Genomic DNA, 20,166 nt, shown 5'->3' with positions numbered 1-20,166 from the left:
CTCAGCGGAGAGCCTGCTTCTCCCTCTGCCTGCTGCTTCCCCTCCTTGTGTTCCTTCTCTCGCTATCTCTTTCTGTCATAAATAAATAAAATATTTTAAAAGAAGATTTTATTCATTTATTTGAGTGAGAAAGAAATAGTGACAGAGACAATGACAGAGGCCGTTATATTCTGCCGAACGTGGGTCCCCAGATGACAAACCAGAGGCACCTCTCTTGCATCTTTTTATAACATGTCTATGGATAAAGAGGAAGTCTCATGGGATGAGGAAGGGCAGGTAAGGAAGGACTCCACTGAGATGCAGAAAGTTGGCTTAGCCGCGCCCAGGGCTCTCCACCAGGCCTCACCCCAACGTAGCTTCGCGGCGCTCCGCATCTCCACACCACCAGGCTTATCACTCCTGTCTCTCCATTTAAGGTAATTCAAAAGCAGCGTATTGGGAATCATCAAAGAGCAAATGCTTAGAATCTCACCACAAATGTTCCACATACCCACTCATAGCTCTCCTAGTTCAATTTATAAAAATGATCCAAATTAACACACGTGAGTGATACTATGAAAAAATTATTCATAGACAGATTACCTGGTTTTTTTTAAATCATACAATCAACAAGCTGTGAAGAAAACAAGAACAAAAACAAAAACAGAGAAGAACAAGAGATAAACTCAAATATCCCCAGCAGTTAGAGACAAAACCAGAGCCAAGATTCCAATGTCTTCTGTTCTAGAAGCTCTAGCACCGTATGACTCCAAGCACAGAGACGTGGACGTGTTGACTGGACTCAGCTCCCTGACCTCGGCCCTGTGTGGGTTCCACACACACCGGCAGATCCCCACACCTTCTCTGATCCTTTTCAGAGCCAAGCTGTACAAGTGTGGCCTCTACTTCCTCAGCTCCCATTGGTTTCCACTCGGTCGATCTGGTCCCAACTCTCTAATCCTCCAGTTAAGAAAGCTCCCAACTGCCATGCCTGAGCCTCTCCAATCTGTTCTTCCCTCTCTTCATGGGCCATCCTGCAGAAGTGTAAACTGGCTCCTGATACTCCCCACCCCCTACAAATCCATGAGCTCCTTCCCACAGCCCCCAAAATAAACTCTAAGATCCCTAAGCTGGTGTAAAGGGTGCAGCATGATCTGTCCTTGCCCTCCTCCTCAGCCCCCTCCCAGCCCCCCACCCCAGCTCTCCAGAAGTTCCTCCAAGTCTCCATGCGCGTCCTTGCCTTCAAACCCTCACACTCCTTCCACGTCCTAAGGTCCTCCTTCTCCCACTTTTCACTGGATAAACATCTGTGCATCCCTCAGAATGGAAAGTCCCTTTCTCAAAAAGGTCTTCCTGGGTCTCCCATCTAACCTAGTGCCCTCCCCAGCCTTGTTTCTCTCCTCCCAGGAAGTTCTTTGAAACACCTGGCCCTACTTAAATGTTTGCACGTCTTTGTTTAATGTCTGTCTTCCCAGTAGCTGCCCACTCCCTCCGTGCCTGTTTCCTTTACCACAGAATACCCAGCACCTAACAGTCCATAATGCCAGGTAAGTACTCCAATCCTTACAGAATGAATCCTTGTAAATGTATTTGTAATGTAAATGTAAAGAAGATATATGTGTATTTTTGTAAATGGAAAGAGGGTTGTATTTGTAACTGTAAAGAGGGTATATATGACTGCATAAGTTAATCATTAAGTCAACATTGATAAGCATCTGCTGGAGGCTCAGATGAGCTCAGTTGATCTGCTCGGACTGATGAGCAGGAGGCTTTCATTTGCGGGGGACCTCAGCAAGCACACTGAAGCCAGCTGCTGTCAACATTAACTGCTTAACTGTAACATTATTAGCTAAAAGCAAATGTTGGGCCATTATCATTCAACACTTGTGCAATTAAAGATCATTTTAAAGGGTATCTACTCCAAGCCAACCATGGGGCAAGCTTCTGCAGGGTTCCAAAGAGAGCAAGACCCTCTTGCCCACAAAGAAATGATAAAAGAGAAAGAAAAATGATAAAGGAAGGCAGGGATGGAAATTTTCCTAAATCAGGTTCTATATTTGATTGCCCCTTCTCGACATTTTTACAGAATTCATCATAATTGGGGTTTCTCTCCTCGTCTCACATACCAGACTCCTGAATGCAAAAGTAAGACAACAGCAGTAAAGATTTTCTCCTCCTCCCCTGCTCCTCCTGACTAGCCAAGAGCAGTGACCAAAAGCCAGCTTCGGAATGAAGTTCAAACACTGCCTCCTCCCAGGACCTTCCACATCTACCATGTTACTTGTGAGGATGACAGATGATGGCTTTGGAGTCGGAAGACCCCTGGCTCTGGCCAAGTCCAAGAGGCTCACTTTGCCTTGCTTTCCTCATCTGCAATAGGGGCTTGCAAACCCCCACCCTGCCCCGGGCATATCACAGTCCGTTACTAAACTGAAATGAGGTAACCCTGTGAGAGTTTCTGCAAACTGTAGCAGGCTCTACAAATACGACAGTTTGTGACTGTTATCAGGATGCAAATATTTAGCGTCTTGTGTTGACCTGTCTAGTGCCTGTTAATCTCAATGTCCAGGTCCACTGTGTGCTCAGGCTCAGAGAACACACGTTCTTATGGTCTGCTTGCCCTTGGTGTCTCAGTACTGGGCACATCACACCCACACAACAAATTCTTGCAGGCTAGTTACTTGTTGGCATTTTTGATGAATTTGACTCAGTACAAACTGATCTCCCACTCTTCTGGATTCCTCATTGATAATAAGCACTTTCTCCGGAGACAGCCATGTTTACCTAGCCCGTGATCTTTATGGTCTGTCTTCCTTTTTCCCAATTACATTGGAAAGAAGACATTTTTGGCAAAACCAAAAAGAACGCTTCTCCAGTGCCATTTTCAAGGTTCCTTCTAAGGATGAGATGGAGACCAAAAAGCCACTTGGTAATGACAAGCCACCTCTACCGCTCACTATTCAACAAACCGCACCTGAGTTCTACAAAGCATAGGTTAGTGTTGGGTCTGTCCAGATAACCAAGGAGGGCAGAATCCCACAGTAGCTGTGTAGCTGGGCTGCCAGGGAAAGAGTCCTGGCTCCATATAGTCCTAATTGTGTGATTTTGCATAAGTCATCCAGTTGTTCTCTTTTTTTCTCATCTAAAATAGGCTGATGATTGCTACACTTATCCTGGCGAGCACTGTGTAATGTACGGTATTGTCGAATCACTGTATATTGTATATTCTGGAACTAATATAATATTGTATGTCAAGAATACCTCAATATAAATAAATAAATAAATAAATAAATTTTTAAAGATAAAATAGGGTGGTAATAGACCTCACACCTCCAAAGGTCATCATCAGGATGAAATGAGTCAAGACATCCAGAGCTTTTAGCACAGTGCCTAGTATAGGTTAAGAACACATAGGAGACATCCAGATTCTTGTCACTGAACAGACTACGACTCAGAGAAGAAAAGTGACTTAGGTCAAGGATCCATGAAGAGATTGAAGTCAGGGCTGGAACCCAGGTCCTTGTGGGTATGTCACACAAGGGACACTCCGGATAATCCGCCTTCCTGAAACCTGATAAGCCAGGCCAGTAATGATACCCACCTTCCGCACTGCCTCCAGCTACCCTGCATAGTGACCCTTGCCTGCCAGTGGGACCCCAAAGCCCAGCCCCACCCTTTTGGTCTCCCATGGGACTTAGAACGTACCTAGAGGGGTTCCATCTACTGCTGGCTCCCCTGGAAACACTGTGATGAAGAAGGAAAGCTTCATTTACTCATGGGGTGGTTCTGAGCATTAAATGAGATAATGTCTGGAAAAGTGCCCAGCAGAGTGGCTGGCATATGGTATTCAGCCAATAAATGATCTCTATTAAAAAAAAAAAAAAAAAAGGAGGAGGAGGAAAACCCTGTAGTGTCTGTCTGCTCTCTCAAAGCTGCGCACATTCCAACCCCAAATGCCAGACACAGGGTAGATTGAGATCTTGCTTGGGTAGAACAGAAGGACACAGAGTCCACAAAGGATTGACATGAAGGGCGAAATTCACTTAAGACAGAAGAAGTGTCTGGAGTCACCACTGTTCCCCATCTTTCTTAAAAATAAGAATGACAATGACAATAATAATAAGGAAGAAGAAAAAATACTTAGCTGGTGCTTTGCTGGCAAGCCCAAGCATCGGAGCATCGGATTTTTAATATTGTAATATGTCTCAACAAAGCAAAGACTGCTTGCACACACACACACCCATTTGCTTTTATACACTTGACCCGTAAAAGCTTAGCTTTGCTGCATTGATGAATGGGCTTATTCAGGCTGATTTTCCAGGCAAAAAATGGCTCAGACACAAAAGTGAATTAAAACAGATTCCACGGATCTTCTTAGAATTTTCACAACGTGCTTTGGATTCAGAGTTTGTAAGCACCTCACCTTCTCCTCCCTACCCCAATATTGACAATCCCTAGTTGTGAAAAGACAGATTTAATGTTAGAACACAAGGTGAAATCTGGTGAAAAAAGGAAAAAGAAGGGCCGAACTAGACGGAGTAGAAACTTCATTTTGTACTGTGTATCCCCAGGACAGAGCCCGGGGCCTAGCCCGGGAAAGCCGGCTGTAAACGCAAACTGATTCAATCAACGGCCCCACGGATTCTACAACCCAAGGGAGGAGTGAAACCGAAATGTTACACCAAGTTCAACCACACTATCAATGCCACCCTCCTTCAGCCTGAACTGTGTGGGGGCAGGTGCTCAGGAAAAATGCTGGCTTCCTGTTTACCTAGGCAGGTATTTGCAAGTAGTCTAAAGGGGGGGAGGGGACAATGTATACAGTACTAAGCAAATGGTTATGCAAATCACTTAAACAAATACATGGAAGATGGAGGGGAAGGTTTCTGATCCGGTTTTCCTCACCTGCCCCGCTCTTCAGAGGGAAAGACGAAGTAAATAAATAAATAAATAAATAAATAAATAAATAAATAAAAATCCAAGAGCGGGAAGATTGGCAAGTCCGCTCTCTATGCCCAGGCACGACCCCGCTTCACCCGCTCACGCTCAGACATCGAACCAGAGCCCCGGAGTTATTCCCGCGGCTGGAGGGGAATCTTTGCCGCCCACCACCGCCGCTGCGGGCTGCCGGAGTTAGACTACCGGCTCCGTCTCCCGAGCCGAGATGCGGGTGACACACCAAGGACGCCAAAGGTCCTCCTTGCCCAAAAGAGACGGGGAGAGACAGAGCGGGGAAGGAGGGGTTGGGGGGAGCCGGAGCCCTGCAATGCGAAAGGAGCCCAGCCCGGCGGGCCGCGGCCCCCACGGCAAGGTCTGGCTCGCTCACCAGCCCATTCACCTCTGGTGGTGCGGCAGCCACCCCCTCAGAGGGGCGCGGGAAAGGGACGTTCCCGACCCCCCCACCCCCGAGGCAAAGGCGGGGAGCCGGCGGGCGGCCCTGCAAGCCCCAAGCCGCTCGCAGCCGGAGCGCGCCGCCGGTTCGTGGGCGCAGCGCGGCACAGCTCCCGGGTCGGGGGTGCGATCTGCCCTGCGACGGTCGCGGGGCGCCCGGCCCCGCTGCAGGGCAAAGGGGAGGGGAGGAATGACGGGGAAGAAGGCGGAGCAGGCGGCCGGGGAAGCACTTACATTCGCCAGGAAAGCGCCTCCTCCCGAGGAAGAGAAGGAAAGGCTTCCCGGCTAAGGAAACGCCCCAGGGATGCCCTCCGCGAGGTGCCGCCTCTCCCCGGCTCCCCGACTCTCCCGCCTCCAGTGAGTCCTCCACCCCGCGACTACCCACCCCACGCCCAACAGCGGATCCTAGCGACCCCGGCTGCGGCCTTCCGAGGGGCTCGGCCACCGCGCCGCCGGCCGCAGCTCGCGCAACAGGCGGATCTTGAGGACTCCAGCGACGGCGGGCTCCGGGAACCGGAGGATGAGGGGGCGCCGCGAGGCAGGCGCTCAGCAGAATGCCAAGTCCCCTGCGGCCCTAGACCTGCGCGGCCGTGCACTCGTGACCCGAGCCACGGGGCTGCAGGGGCAGCAAAAGGTGGCCAAAGTTGCGGGGTCGCACGGAGAAGTCGCCGGAGTGCGCGCGGAGGAGGGGACACGAGCAGGTACCTGCAGAAGTCCCGGTGCCTCAGGCTCGCTCCGCTTGGCGACGCCGCCGGCCCGCGCTGCAGGAATCAGGCCTCGCCGCGCGGCCCGGTGCCCGCCGCGGCGGCGGCGAGGAGAGCCTGGTGGCCCGCCTGGGTCGGTCCGTCGGTCCTGCCCGGTCCGAGCGCGGCTCCTGGGAGCCGCGGATAGGGCGGGACGGGGCGGGACGGGGCGGGGCCGGCTGCTCGGCCACCGCCCCATTGGTCCCGCTTCGCCCGCCGCCTAGCTTCTGGCCCCCGCCGGCGCTCCCCGGGCCGAGGGCCAGGCTCTCCGCCGAGGTCTGTTGCAGGTTACCGGGCTCGGGCCGTGCGAACCACGGACGCACGGAAGGACAGACTGGCGCCCTGGCGGCGCGCGTGCCCCCGCCGAGACCCGAGTGCAGAGTCACCCCCGGAGCCGCGTGCCCTGTCCCGCCCGGCGGGAGCAGGAGCGCGCCCGCTGTCTCTCACCTGCGCGCCCTTCGGGCTGGAGCCCGCGATTCGGCGGGAGGCAAGACCGTCTCCTCCGCGTCCCCCCGCTGCACCCCGCGGCACCGGCAACAGCCTTCCGAAAGTCGCGGCCCCAAGCGACACTCTGCAAATTTGCCAGGATTCTCCTAGGAAGTATCAAGGCCCCAACTTGTTTTAAAACAAAGTGCGAAGGAAGAAACAGCCGCCCCGGTCCAGCCTGTTTACCACCAGCCCCGCTGCCCGAAGACTCGGGCACTGCGCAGAGCAAGACTGTTTCTTGCTCTGTTCCTCGACTTACCTAGCAAGTCGCATGCACTGAGCGAAACGGGGACGAGCCGGTTCTCCTTCCTGAAGGATGGAAGAGGTCAGAGGGAGATGCCTTCAGCCCGAGGTTGAGGAACGAACGCGGCCTCAGCGAGGACGGCCTGCGGTCCGGAAGGCATGGTCGGCCCCTCTGCAGTGAGCAAGAACTCAGTGAACCGCCGGGAGGAGAAATGGGACGCTCGGGGACCCACCCCCGCGCTCCCCCTCCCGCCCCCAAACTGCAGATTTTTAAGTTGTGCAGACTTGCAATAATTCCTCCGAGCCAGCTGCTCCAAGCTATAGGCGCCCGGTGTTCCCGCCCCCACATCACGCAATGGGACAACTGCCCCCAAGCCAGCTCCTGCTGACCACTGGCCTCAGACAAGCACCTAGCGAGACCACACAGAGTTAAGTTCCAGGCCCGGCGCCGGCATTAAGGAGGGGGCAGGGGCGAAGAGATGCATGGAAAAGGTGAAAGACACTTTTTCTGACCTCATCCAAGTACCCTGGGGTGTCTGGAGTTTCTCATTGTTTTTGTTTGATCAAAACCCACAGTAGGAATCAGAGAAAGGGGAGAAATGTTCAGGGTATCTTGTAGGCTAAGGGCATGAAACCTGCACCTTACAGAGAGTTTTGGCTGGAGGAGAAAGTAGTAGCAAGCAGGAATGGCAGAGGAGAGGCATAAGCCCAACTCAGTGTTCCCTCAGACACCAGCACTTTCATTCTGCTCATGGAAGGCAAGGTACGGAGGCAGGTGGCTGGGGAACAGATGTTTGGGGGGCCCTGTCCCTAATTCCATTGTTCTTTGGCTCCCCCAAGCCTGTCCTGAGGAGAAGCCAAAGCTTTTGTCTACACTGCTGTTCGCAAGCCTCTGAAGAAGGTAATTTGCATATACAATCAGCATCTTTAACCTAAGATCTAAGATTATTCTAAAAATATGCTTATATTTTGTCAACACCTGAGAAAAATGCTTCCGAATCTCTCCCAGCAGTCAGCTATTTAATCATATTAAATCACTAAGTTATCTGAAAAGTACAGCATTGTTTACTTGAGAATAAGAGATGTTCAGAATCTCCATGCACTGCAGAGCATATCTGCAGTGCAGAAAAGCCAGGGAACCAGGGCCTTCTCACAGGTCTGGACGGCACTTGCGAACTGGAGGAAGGCACCCACGGTGGAGGTCAGAAAGGACCTCCATGCAGCATCTGTGAAAGCTAGGACAGAATGGACAGGCCTCCACTGTGCGCATATGGGACAGGGTATAGAAGGGACACAGACTTAAGAAACAGACTTGGCTTTTCATCATGCTGGACTCAGGGGAAGCCCTGTGAGCGAGTCACTTAGTGGTTCAACATTTCTTCTTCGGTAAGAAAAGTTCCTCCCTTAGAGGGCAATCATATGAAGCAAATGGAATTAATACACAGGAAAGCGTTGTATGGGTCATAAAGTACATGTCTGTTTCTCCGAAAGTTCATCCCTGACAGTTTACCAAGGTTGAGCCAGGCAAAGTAAATGGATTCATACACACACACACACACACACACACACACACACGGCCATGTTCTCGCCCCCTGTGCCTAGGGCCTCTTCCTTTGAACTCAGTCTTCATTGCCGCAGTGCCTGCTCTGGTCGATATAACTGCCTCCTTCCTACGCCATCAGAATGTCTTTATGCCACATGATATGGCCCATATCCTTTTCATTAACTGTGTACATAGAAAAGCATCTGTGCAAGCCATGCATTAACCTATAAGAGGTTGATCGTCAGCTGACAGTAGTACTTACCCCTCCATGGTTTGCAGAAGACTCCTAGAGTCAGTGGAGACATGCCAAGCAAATGTGGGCTTCCATATTCTCCTTGCTCTGGATACTCCTTTGGTAAGTTCTTCCTCTCTTACCCACTTACCCACGTTCTCTTACCCACTTACCCACTTACCCACTTATCCACGTTCTCCTGCTCCTCTCCCCTCCCAAACCTGTCCCTGACCCTAAACCCAGCTGTGTGTCATTGCTGGAGGAAGGGGAGGTATTAATTTTTTTTTTTAATGGAAAAGGGTCTTCGTGTGAAAATGAAGGTGTTCTCATCTCTGACAGGAAGATGGTGAGTGAGGGAGTATTAGTAATGGTGGCTAACATTTGTTCCTCTTACTGGCTTCTCATTAAACAGCCATCTGAATGTCACACCAGCCAATGGGAGCCCTTGAAACATTTGCAGTTCCTGAAGTGCCAGACTTTTTCATGTCTCCCTGCACTCACAGTGGTCTCCCTCTTCTTGGACCATCCTTCCCAACCAGAAGCCTTTCTTTGCTCAACCAATTTTCTTTCCCTTAGGACACCATTCTCTTCTTAATCACTACCCTCTGGAAAGACCCCTCCCCTGTCCAGGGTTTTGAACCTCTCTCTCATTCTCCCTCATGCCTTTTGCTTCTTACTTACGTAGCACCTACATACTGGATTTTCACTGTTTATCTTCAAAAAGGCAGTGAGCTCCTTGAAGGCTGAATTTCTAGGACCTTCAACAGGGTCTGCATGTTTGTGAAGTGATTTACCATAGCCTCCATCATAGGGCTGCTCGGCTCTGTGTGCTCCCAATGGGAACTGAAATATATTATTTCTTCCATCAGATAAAGAGAAAACATATGAACCATCACATCAGTCTCTGCTAGGATGCCAGGCAGGTCAAGACCAAATCTGGTTGATTAGCTAGAATTCTTTTATTCCAGATTATTGCTACGATGATCTCTGTTCTTTCACAAAATTATGTGTATGTTTACTTTAAATGCCCTGTTATATTATTTTTATATTCAAAGTACCTTGAGGGTGTCTGGGTGGCTCATTTGGATGAACTTAGGACTCTTGATTTCAGCTCAGGTCATGATCTCAGGGTCATTAGATTGAGCCCCTGGTTGGGCTCTGTGCTCATTGCAGAGTCTTGAGATTCTCTCTCCCCCTCTCCCTTTGCCCCTCCCCCATGATGCACAGGTGTGCACGCTCTGGCTCTTAAACAAACAAACAAATAAATAAATAAATAAAATATTTTTTAAAACATAAAGCAAAAATAAAGAAAGTGCCTTAAATATTTGTGGTCTTCAAGTCCAAAGACTTGAATTCTCATCTATCTCTGCCTCTGATCAGCTCAGTGATTTCTCCTCTCCAGCTTTCTATTTGGGTTTGGACAAGATGATCCCCAAGGTGTTTGCCAGTTCTAAAAGCCTTACAGCTACCCAGATAAAAGGACATCATTTATAAATTATTCAATAAAAAAAAAAAAAAAGCCTCTGTAACAGAATATGTCTTAGGTCTCCAGGCACAAAGGAATCCTCTCCTCAGGTCTTGGAGATGTCCTCTGAGGACTTTGAGCATTTCCCAAGATGAATTCCATAGAACACCTGTGTCATAGTCAAGAAGACTTTGGGCAAGCACATACTACGTTCCATGTCTCAGTATTCATAATAATCTACTTCAGCGTAGTAAGGGCTGAGTCTGAGAGGTCAGGCCATGAAAATACTCCAAGGGATGGACTCCCAGAGGGCTCAAAATCTGGCTGAAGCTTACCTCTTCACTCATATTTCCAGCTCTTCCCACTTTTCTCCCTGCCTCATTCATTCCACACACCCTCCCCCACACTGACACACACCATCCCTTCTTACCTTCCAGCCTGACCCATTAGATCCATCTTTCCACTGTGTTTATTGTGTGCTTTCTAAACCTTGGCCCTGCCCGCACCCTGTTTCTACAAGGCCCCCTTCCCTACCTGGCAAATGCCAGCTCCACCTGCAATATCATTATCACCCATTCTTTGAAGCTTTCAGAAATCATATTTAGTTATTCCTTCTACTGGGCTCCATCATACTTCGTACAGACCTCTAGTTACAGTTATGCTCTTACAATATGGTCACCTGTGTAGACTGAGTCTTCTTTATTAAACTGTGGGCTCCTTGAGGGCAGGCACTATGTGATATTATTCATCTCAGTATCTTCAGAGCCTGGTGCATTACAGATGTTCAGTGACTACTCTAAGAATAAAAAAAAATAGATGATGGATGAATGGCTGGATGGATAGATGGATGGATGGACGGACGGATAGGTAGTTGGGTGGGTAGGTGGATGGATAGATGGATGAACTAAGGTCTTCAGACTTCAGGGAGAGTACAGGAAAACAAACTCAGAGGGACCAAATACTGGATGGGCCAACCTCATGGTTTTTCTCCTCTTGGGGAGTTCTGCACCTATTTTAATAATCCTGCATACCGGGGCACCTGGGTGGCTCAGTGGGTTAAGCCTCTGCCTTCGGATCAGGTCATGATCTCAGGGTCCTGGGATCGAGCCCCGCATCGGGCTCTCTGCTCAGCAGGGAGCCTGCTTCCTCGAACTCTCTCTCTCTGCCTGCCTCTCTGCCTACTTGTGATCTCTCTCTCTGTCAAATAAATAAATACAATCTTAAAAATAAATAAATAAATAATCCTGCATACCTGTGATAGAACTTAGGTTCTAGCCTTTATTTCCAACTAGAAGAGTGGAAAGTTTCTCCATAGTAGAGACAGCCAGGCACAACCCCATGTGATCTTTTCTCTTCTGTTTCTTCAGTAAAAATATACCCAATGGTTACCTGGATCATAAGGTGACCAACTCTTCCTGGTTTTCCTAGGATTGTCTTACTTGCATAAAAAAAAAAAAAAAAAAAAAAAAAAAACTAGAGGTCCAGTATCTCTGGAACCTCCTCGATCCAGACAAACCAGGACTCTGATCATCCTACTCGATACACTGAGCGCCAGGATAAAGCCTACATGTCCAAGCCTCCCATGTCACTAGGGGAGATCAGATGACTGAGTTCTTTTATGGATGGCCATGGAAGTGGCTTATTCAGTCTCAGTGACAGAAGGAATGTTCTATCAAAATTTCTTTGGAAAAAAATCACAACTTCTTACTACAGTGATAAAGAGGAGATTCTCCCATATCAAGACACAACAGTGAGAAGCAACCAAAAGATCTTTCTGGAAGAGCAAGATGGAAAGTTAGTGCCCTCCTGTCTGCTGGGAGACCACTCTCTCCAATGCACCCCAGTCTTCCTCTTCCTCTTTAAATGCAACTGCAAATACCCATGAGAGTTGGGTAGCTGCACTGACTTCATGTTTCTTGCCTTTTTCTTTTTTTCCTCTTGGTTGCAGAGGATTAAATCACTCACCATCCTTGGGTATGGCATATTGGCAGCAGCAGCACACACAAAACCTCTCTTCTGTTTCTGTTTGTTTATTCCTTTATTCCCCATTCCACACTTGCATTGCCAGCCCACCCTCCATAGGCAGCCATTCTAATGTGCTTATTGATAACCTTCTGTTTCCACATGTCCTTGTAGAAGGTTGTTTTGAGTGCATGCATTTCTAATTTATGCAAATGGAAATGTGTCCTTTATCTTAATCTTCTGGAGTGTTTCACTCCACACTGTGGTGGTTTTGACCTCCATCCCTGTTTGTTGCTCTGAGTGCATCATATGCTCCTTTTTTTTCTTTTTTTAATTGTGAACACCATCCCCTCCTCAATGATGGGAACCACCACCACCACAGCACTGAACCGGACATCCTTGCATGTGCCCACTTATGGACCTGGGAAGAATTTGAGAGGGATATATATATATATATATCCAACAGCAGGATTGCAGGTCAGAGGGTATGGACAAGACTGATAGAAATATTGAAATACTTATACCAGTTGGTAAATAGTGCTGCCCTGAAGCTCCCTGAGTATCCTTCCTGTTGTCTCAGCCCTTCTTCAGGATCCCCCAGAACTTCCCACCATCCTACAACTAAAGAGTCAATGCCTGGCCCAACCAGACTGAACAGTCTTTCTAGCAGTTGTTAAATACTTTGACTATTGCCCCTGGATAGGCACATGCTCGACACAATCGTCCCAGTCCTTATTTTTTCATATAGCAATAACAACAAAAACAAACTTATCTGAAGAATTCAGTCCAGTTTCTTGTCCTATTATATGGAATTCTCAGAGCTGCAGAAACCCTGCTGATGTTTCCATCTGTATTGTGGGGGCTGTATCCTACCCAATGCCGTGCAGAGATGTGGGAGTCTGCAGACTTGTGACCACTCTCAGGGCCAGCCCCTGAGCCTGCTCTTCCAGCAAGTGAGGCACCTGAGACTCAACCCCCTGAGTTTGACCTTGGCTCTGTTCTGAGTTTGACCTAGACTCAACCCTCTGAGTTTGACCTTGGCTCTACTCCCCTCTATCTGTGAGACTTGGAGCATTTCCTCTCTCTCTGACCCTCAGTCTCTTCATTGTGTAGATGTTCCCTGATAGAGTGGGAGTAGGGTTCAAATAAGATAATGAGCAATATAGAGGAAGAAAAGAAAAAGTCTCTTGGTATCCAACTCAACATAAAATTTAGCTCTGCCACCTGGCCCTCTGTCACCTGGCCCAACTCAACATAAAATTTAGCTCTGTCACCTGTCCCTCCTAGGTCTCTATTTCTCCCATGTAAAATGGGGATATTATACTGTATGGTATCCCCCAATTATTATGAGATTCCTTGTGCTGCCTTAACACCTTTGAACTTTGCAGGACTCCTGAGGCTTAGCCAGGAGTTCTACTACTCTGGCCAGATATGCCTCCCACACAGGGGGAAAGTCTCCCCTTCTGGCGAGTTCCCCTATTGACTAGACCAGCTACGCCTTACCTGCTTCTTTACCTAATGGGTTTTGCCTCCCTGCCAGCCTGTGGAATTATTCAAACAAGCCAATCACATCCTCCTGCAGGAACCAACAATCTCCTCATCCTGTCATCACTGCAAAGCACTCCTCCTGAGAGCCCCTGCTGGTTCTCTGCTCCCAAGCTTTCCCAAGTGGCCCCCTGTGGGGTGTGGTGTCCTCCTCCCCGTGGCTATGAGTACGTGTGATTAATAAACTGCTGTCAGTCTCATCTGTCTTGAGTCAGCTGTCGTGTGTTCAAGGCTCATCCTATTTATGGCAAGAATGCTCCTTCGCCAACCAGGTGACTAGGAGGTGATCGGAACTGACAGACACCCATCTCAAAGAGCTGTTTAACTCTGGGGCCTTCCCCACTTCATGGAGCTATGAGAGAAATGCCATATACTGCCAATCACTGCAACCCTTTTACCTGAAAGAAAAATAAGCAATTTATTTGTGTGCCTGTGTGTGTATGAATGAGAGTGATCCTAATCTCAACAGTTACTTCATTACTATTAATAAATATTACACGTACTATTTTATTTAGCTCTTAAAGCAGTCATGAAGTTTTATAAAAATGGAGATGCTTCATTCATTCATTCATTCATTTATTTATTTATTTTTTGCTTCTGAAATGCCAAGTTTTGTGGTGGTGCAACAATGCATGGTAGGAATTTTTCATAACTCCCTTCAGGAGACCCAAATCAATGTTTGGGCTCAGGTTGTTCTGTGGCTGCAAAGTATGGAAAATTCTCCTTTCGTCTGACCCAGCAGATAGATTTCTAGGACAGTAAGTCTGTTGTACAAGACTCGGGCTCCCGTGTACCCTCATTCACACACAAAGACACGAAAATGCACACACCTGCGTGGGCATATACATATGCTCTCAAGAAGTTACATATGTGCTTCACACACACACACACACACACACAGCCACACATGGGTACACCCTTGTTTCCACACCCAGGAACACTCTCCTGTGGTTCTCTGACACTGTGAAGGCCCCAGATTTCTCCTTCATCAGGGCACTGAGCTATCATGAGTTATCATTTTCAATAACCTTGTACAACAGGCTGGCTGTAGGATGCTGAGTCATAGAGAGCAAGGGCAAGAAAGCTTGGGAGTCAATCATCAGCCATGGAGGTGCACTCAAGGAGAAGCAGGAAGAAGGGGATCCCCTCCCACACAGTGATCCAGAGTCAGAAGAAGAATCCTGATGAGCCGGGGGGCAATTTGATCCTTACAAGAGTTCACCCTCATAGAAGACACTTCCATGAGGTAGTGAATTCAGCTCCTCTCCCTGCCTCTGTTCTTTCTCCAGGGCTGCTCTTCTAGGCAAGCTTATCTGCTGACTCAACCCCTGCTTGTATATGTTGACATCTCCTAGCCCTCAACCTCCATCGGATCCTGGTCCTTAGAGAGGCTGCTCAGAGCTGCACATTGTGTTAAGGACTTTGGAACACGCAAAGATGAAGAAATAATCTCTGCTTTCAAGAAGTGAGCATTCTAGAAGATAATCAGCTGAGAGATAAATATGGAGAGCCAGCTCTAAAAATGCACAGAGAATTACAGGAGTTGACACAGATCTCAAATAACACTACCTGTGGAACCTTGGGGATAATAACTTCCACCCTCAGAAATGTGTGACATGTCTACTCGGGGATCTCTTTCTGTGCTCAGCAAATCTTTCTTACTCAACTTCAATTTTGTCCACATTTCCCATAGAACCCCACCCAAGTCTCCATTCTGAGCCCTGGAGTGTCTCCATCCCCACCCAATCCCCAGTTCTCATCTGTAGCATGTAACCTGGCCATCTGCTTACTGAGACAATAGAGGTTGCAGGATGTGTGGTCCCTCACCTTCCATCTGCTCCACGTCAAAAGTCTCTCTGAGGTTGAAACATTTTCTTTTACTCCTGCTTTGAGGAAAGCCTCTTATACCCATGTACTTTGAGGTCCCCAAGAGAAGCAAGACTAAAGAGAAAGAGAGGTGTTTTTTTTTAAGATTTTATTTATTTATTTGAGAGAGAGACTGAAGAGAGAGAGCACAAGTGAGGGTAGGGGCAGAGGGAGAGGGAGAAGCAGACTCCCCGCTGAGCAAGGAGCCCAACACTAGGCTTGATCCCAGGACCCCAGGATCATGACCTGACCTGAGGACCAATGCTTGACTGACTGAGCCACCCAGGTGCCCCATATCATTGCTTTTTGAGAGAATGTTTCTTTCAGAAGATTTTCCAGATATTGCATAAGGAATGAATTATAGTCCTAGAATGCATGTCACCATGTGATGGAAATATGTAGGTTTCAGAGTTGTATCCAGGATGTACCACTTACCACCTGTTTAACCTTGAGCATGTGACTCAATTTTCACTTATTAATTCCTTCAACCAACATTTGAAGGTCTACTGAGTGTCAAGTATACTAACCACAGCTACAATTTAGTCATTATGTGGGGAAGGGGAGGGCAATGGTAATAATACTACTGACTTAGAAGTTTGTATTGAGGCTTTGGTGCCCCACCAAGCACAAGAGAGAGTAATAAGTGTGATTTATCTTCTTCTTTTCTTTCTGGCTTATAGCACCCATGCTCCTGTTCTGTATATAAAGAGGAATTCCTCACGAACAAAATAAATTTCTAGCTGGCTAATGAGAAGCATCAATATAAATTCCACATAAACTTCGAAGTGTATCCTTCTGTTCTCACAATAGAGTACTAGGTTTTGAGCATCTAGTTGAACAACATTCTCATTCTACGTAAACCATCCCAGGGCTGAGTCTCCAAGTCCTGCCAGATGATGACAGGAAGGACCCCGTAGGCCAGAGGGCTGGCAGCATGGCTTCCTAGTATGCTCTCCCCAATGATCAGAAGAGCTGTGTTGTCATTCATTCAATACCTTAGTCAACAAAGGTTTTCAGAACATGACTATTACATCAGGATCAGTGCAAAGAACTGGGATTATTGAATGTGAATTTCAAGAACACAGATCTATAGGTGCAATTTTTTTTTAATTTTCTTTATTTCTCTATCTCTGATGGCTCTTGAGGACTCATTTCTACATGACAGCAGAAAACAATATTGGCAATTCCAGGTAAGTCCTGAAATTCATAGGATTAAATTCTGTAAAATCAGCCTCCCCTCCACCTGCTGTCTTCCCTTATTCTCTGAGGTCAAAGGTATGATCTGTAGAGGCCTGTGACCATCACCCCAGCAATGAGGGTAAGTGAAGTAAAGCATTACTACAGCCCTCCACTGGGCTGGGCTGCCCAGTGCTTGATACTCATCCTAACCCATTGTGCATTACTAGTTTCCACGTTTTCGCTGGGCTTCTTGAGTTCACTGTGTCCCTCATGGACTTGACCCTAGTACTTTGGGGCCATCACCCACCTTCGCAATCTGCAGCATTTCTACAGGATGTGGAACTCCTGGCCTCATTTCCTACACCATGTGGTGTGTATGGCACCCTGTAAGGTACACTTGGGCCCATATTCCCCAATAGCTTACTCAGCGCACTAGTCTGCCTCAGACACCGTGCTGGGAGCAGATCTCTTTATTTGGCTTCAAATGTGGACACTGGTATCCTTTGCTCTGGGATTCTTCCAAATTTACCCAGACTTTTCCTCTTCCTCCCCTCCTTAGGGCCTCCACCAGCTCTCAGATCAAAGGTCTTCCCACCACCTCTCAGCTTGCTCTATCAACTCTAGGAAAACTGGTTTTCGTGTATCCCCTTTCCCATTTACTGTTTTTGCTAGAATCTTAGCTCTTGAGCTTCTATAATTTAATTCCTTTCTCTCAAAGCTATGGAGATATGAGCGTCAAGAGCCTATTTTGCAAGTTAGAAGTCAAACTCTGATATTTCCTCCTCTTTGCATCCCTATAATCTTAATCCTAACCTCTAACTAAATGGGGAGACAATTGTATATAAAAACTGTGGATGGGAGAAACACTCTGATTAATATTTTAAAACATTATCTTACTATATATTAAGCACCCATGGTCCCTGTCATTGAAAAGCTCATAGTAGATGGGAAATTTTTACCAATCAGCCAGTTGGACAGACCTAATATAACCTCCAAAGATTGACTGATTAGCAAACACTGGTTGGCAAAGTAACCCATGGATTTAGTTCTGTCCCTATCCATATTTGTGAGGCCATGACAAGAGCAGAGGTAGAGGTCCCCTGACCCTTATCAGATACTCTTGCCTTCCCATTCTGTTTCCTTCCAACAGTGTAAGGGAGCCCCACACTCATCCTAATGAACACATCAACCCACTCATCCAAGATGTCTGTAAGGCCTGGTTTCAAGCTTGCTGTACCAAACGGTGTTTATTTTCTTGGGTGCATTATCATTGGAGACCACATTTAGGTTAATGGCATGGCATGGGAGTTCTGTGGACCATAAGATAGTATAAATACAGACCCCAAACCTAGTTGGGAAGGTAGAAAAAAAATTATTCTGCCCAGAATCCAAATTGAAGTAGACAAGCTTTCTTGTCAGTTCCATTTATCAAAAGGTGGGTTTGTTTTTCTATTCTAGTCTTTTCCTAGGTTTTTAGTCTTCTATGCACTCGGGCTTTATGGGAGGGTAGTATTTACTTCCTATAGTCATTGGATTTCCAAAGTTAGTCAGCTTCTTAACCACCCAGAATGTCCTTGATTCTGCTCATCCCCAAATGTGATCTTCTGGATTCTCATGAACTCTGTGAGCTCCCAGGAAATTACTCTTTGATTAAATTTATCAGTCACATTTCAGTTACTAGCAGCCAGGAGCTCCATCATATCCACCACCAAAAAGGGCTGTTTCCTGCCCCTCCCCCTCCCCCCATTCTACATCCTGGAATCTTCTCAGTGAGGAATTTTTCAACCATCATTCTTCCCTATCTTGAGCAGGTCTAAGTGGCATATCTGTGACTGATGTCTGCCCGGTCGTCAGTGATGGCTCCTTTTTTGATAGACCAGTCCCTTTGCCATTGCAGATGGCCCCCAGTCCCTCATTGGAAGCAATGCCAATGGTCTGAGGGTAGGACAGGTAGGACAGACATCCTAAGACTCTGCATCTACACCAGGCTGTTGATAAATGCTAACACCAATGATTACTAGAGCTGGAGCCCAGGGCTGCCCCACAGCACCCAACTTAGCCTTGTTATGGACCCAGCAACCCATGTCATTACTGAAAGCTCCACATCATAAACAAGACATTGGACTTTGCCTTTAGATGAGCTCCACAAATTTCACTAATACACAAATGCTCTTCCTCATCTTCTCCTCACAGAACACCACCTCCAAGCCTTTGAAGTAGGTATCAGTGTATAATTTGAAAGGCTCATTAAGATCAGCAAAACTTAATGTAGAATCCTTGTCTGGCCATTCCATTAGGGTTCAGATGGCTTCTCACAGGCCTCCATTCATCTCTCTTTGGAACAAGCACAGAGGGATGATCCAAGCCCCCATCGTAGCCTTACAGGCTCCCAGGCAGACTGCAATGGTGAGAAACCCAGATTCCTAGCTTATTCTTTTCAAACTGTCCAAACGCTCCTCTGAACACTACTCTTGATTTATTTAGTACTCTCTGTTGATGAACCCGGTTTGCTTAGTGTTGGAAGGAACCTTTCCTGATCAGAGCTCACTCCCAGCTCAAATGTCTGCCGTTTATTTCTTAGATTCTGGAGAATTCACAGTCATCAGGAGTGCCAGCTCTGTCTCCTTGGGGCAGGCTAGCTCTCAGAGAACCATTTCTAAATGACCCTCCACGTCCTTCTTTATAAAACACAATATGCAAGCACCATCAAACAGTTCACGTTCCCAAGCATTCTTTCCCCCAGCTGCTAGAACAGGGTTAATACTCTGGAGAAGACCAAAGTGAAAGAAAAAAAAATTATCATCATCATTCTAAAAAAAAATTAAGGCTGTTCCTTTCTTTTCTTCCTCAATCATGAATTCATCTAGTGATACTCAGGTCTAAAATCTAACCCAGAAAACCAATGATCTGCTGCCGCACAGACTAGAGTGTCCCAAACCTGGGGACATTTTTAATCCATTTATTTAGTGTCCAATAATTCACACATGTTTTAATTTTTGTACTCTAATATGAATGGGAATGCATAGGAATTTTGAGACTTACCTATACCGTCATTGGTTTTTTTATAATATACATCCTTTAATCACTGTTTTCTTGTTTTTTAAGATTTTATTTATCTATTTGAGCAAAAGAGAGCACAGCAGGGGAGGGGCAGGGGGAGAGGGAGAAGCAGAGTCTCCGCAGAGCTGGGAGCCTGATACAGGGCTCTATCCCAGAACCCCAGGATCATGACCTGACCTGAAGGCAGATGCTTAACAGACTGAGCCACCCAAGTGCCCCATATCATTGCTTTCTGACAGAATGTTTCTTTCAGAAGATTTTCCAAATATAGCATAAGACATATTTATACTAAAAAACAACCTAACTGGGAGATATATATATATAGATAGATATATATATAATAATATGGGTGATTTAAATAACAGACATTTATTTCTCACAGTTCTAGAGGATGGCAAGTCCAAGGTCAGGGTACCAGCAGATTCAGTTCCTAGTGAGAACTCTCTTCCTGGTCTGTATAAAACCACCTTCT

At 47.1% G+C, this 20,166-nt stretch overlaps 1 protein-coding gene across 2 annotated transcripts in view; it reads right to left on the bottom strand.

The window, feature by feature from the left end:
• The window catches only part of KCNS3 (potassium voltage-gated channel modifier subfamily S member 3), a 38,226-nt gene extending 30,992 nt beyond the window's left edge, over positions 1-7,234 (bottom strand). Inside the window, exon 1 of one of the 2 annotated variants that reach the window (XM_032866886.1) lies at positions 6,859-7,234. The gene's annotated coding sequence lies outside the window, so the exon portion shown is untranslated. Of the gene's footprint in view, positions 1-6,075; positions 6,198-6,858 lie in introns of those variants that run through there. The other variant, XM_032866885.1, reaches the window with a different exon arrangement.
• Positions 7,235-20,166: the final 12,932 nt, after the last annotated feature.

This window comes from Lontra canadensis, unplaced genomic scaffold (assembly GCF_010015895.1).
Source record: "Lontra canadensis isolate GAN:19392208 unplaced genomic scaffold, GSC_riverotter_1.0 scaffold32, whole genome shotgun sequence".
NCBI lineage: Eukaryota > Metazoa > Chordata > Mammalia > Carnivora > Mustelidae > Lontra > Lontra canadensis.
This window is presented reverse-complemented; position numbering and strand designations above follow the sequence as displayed.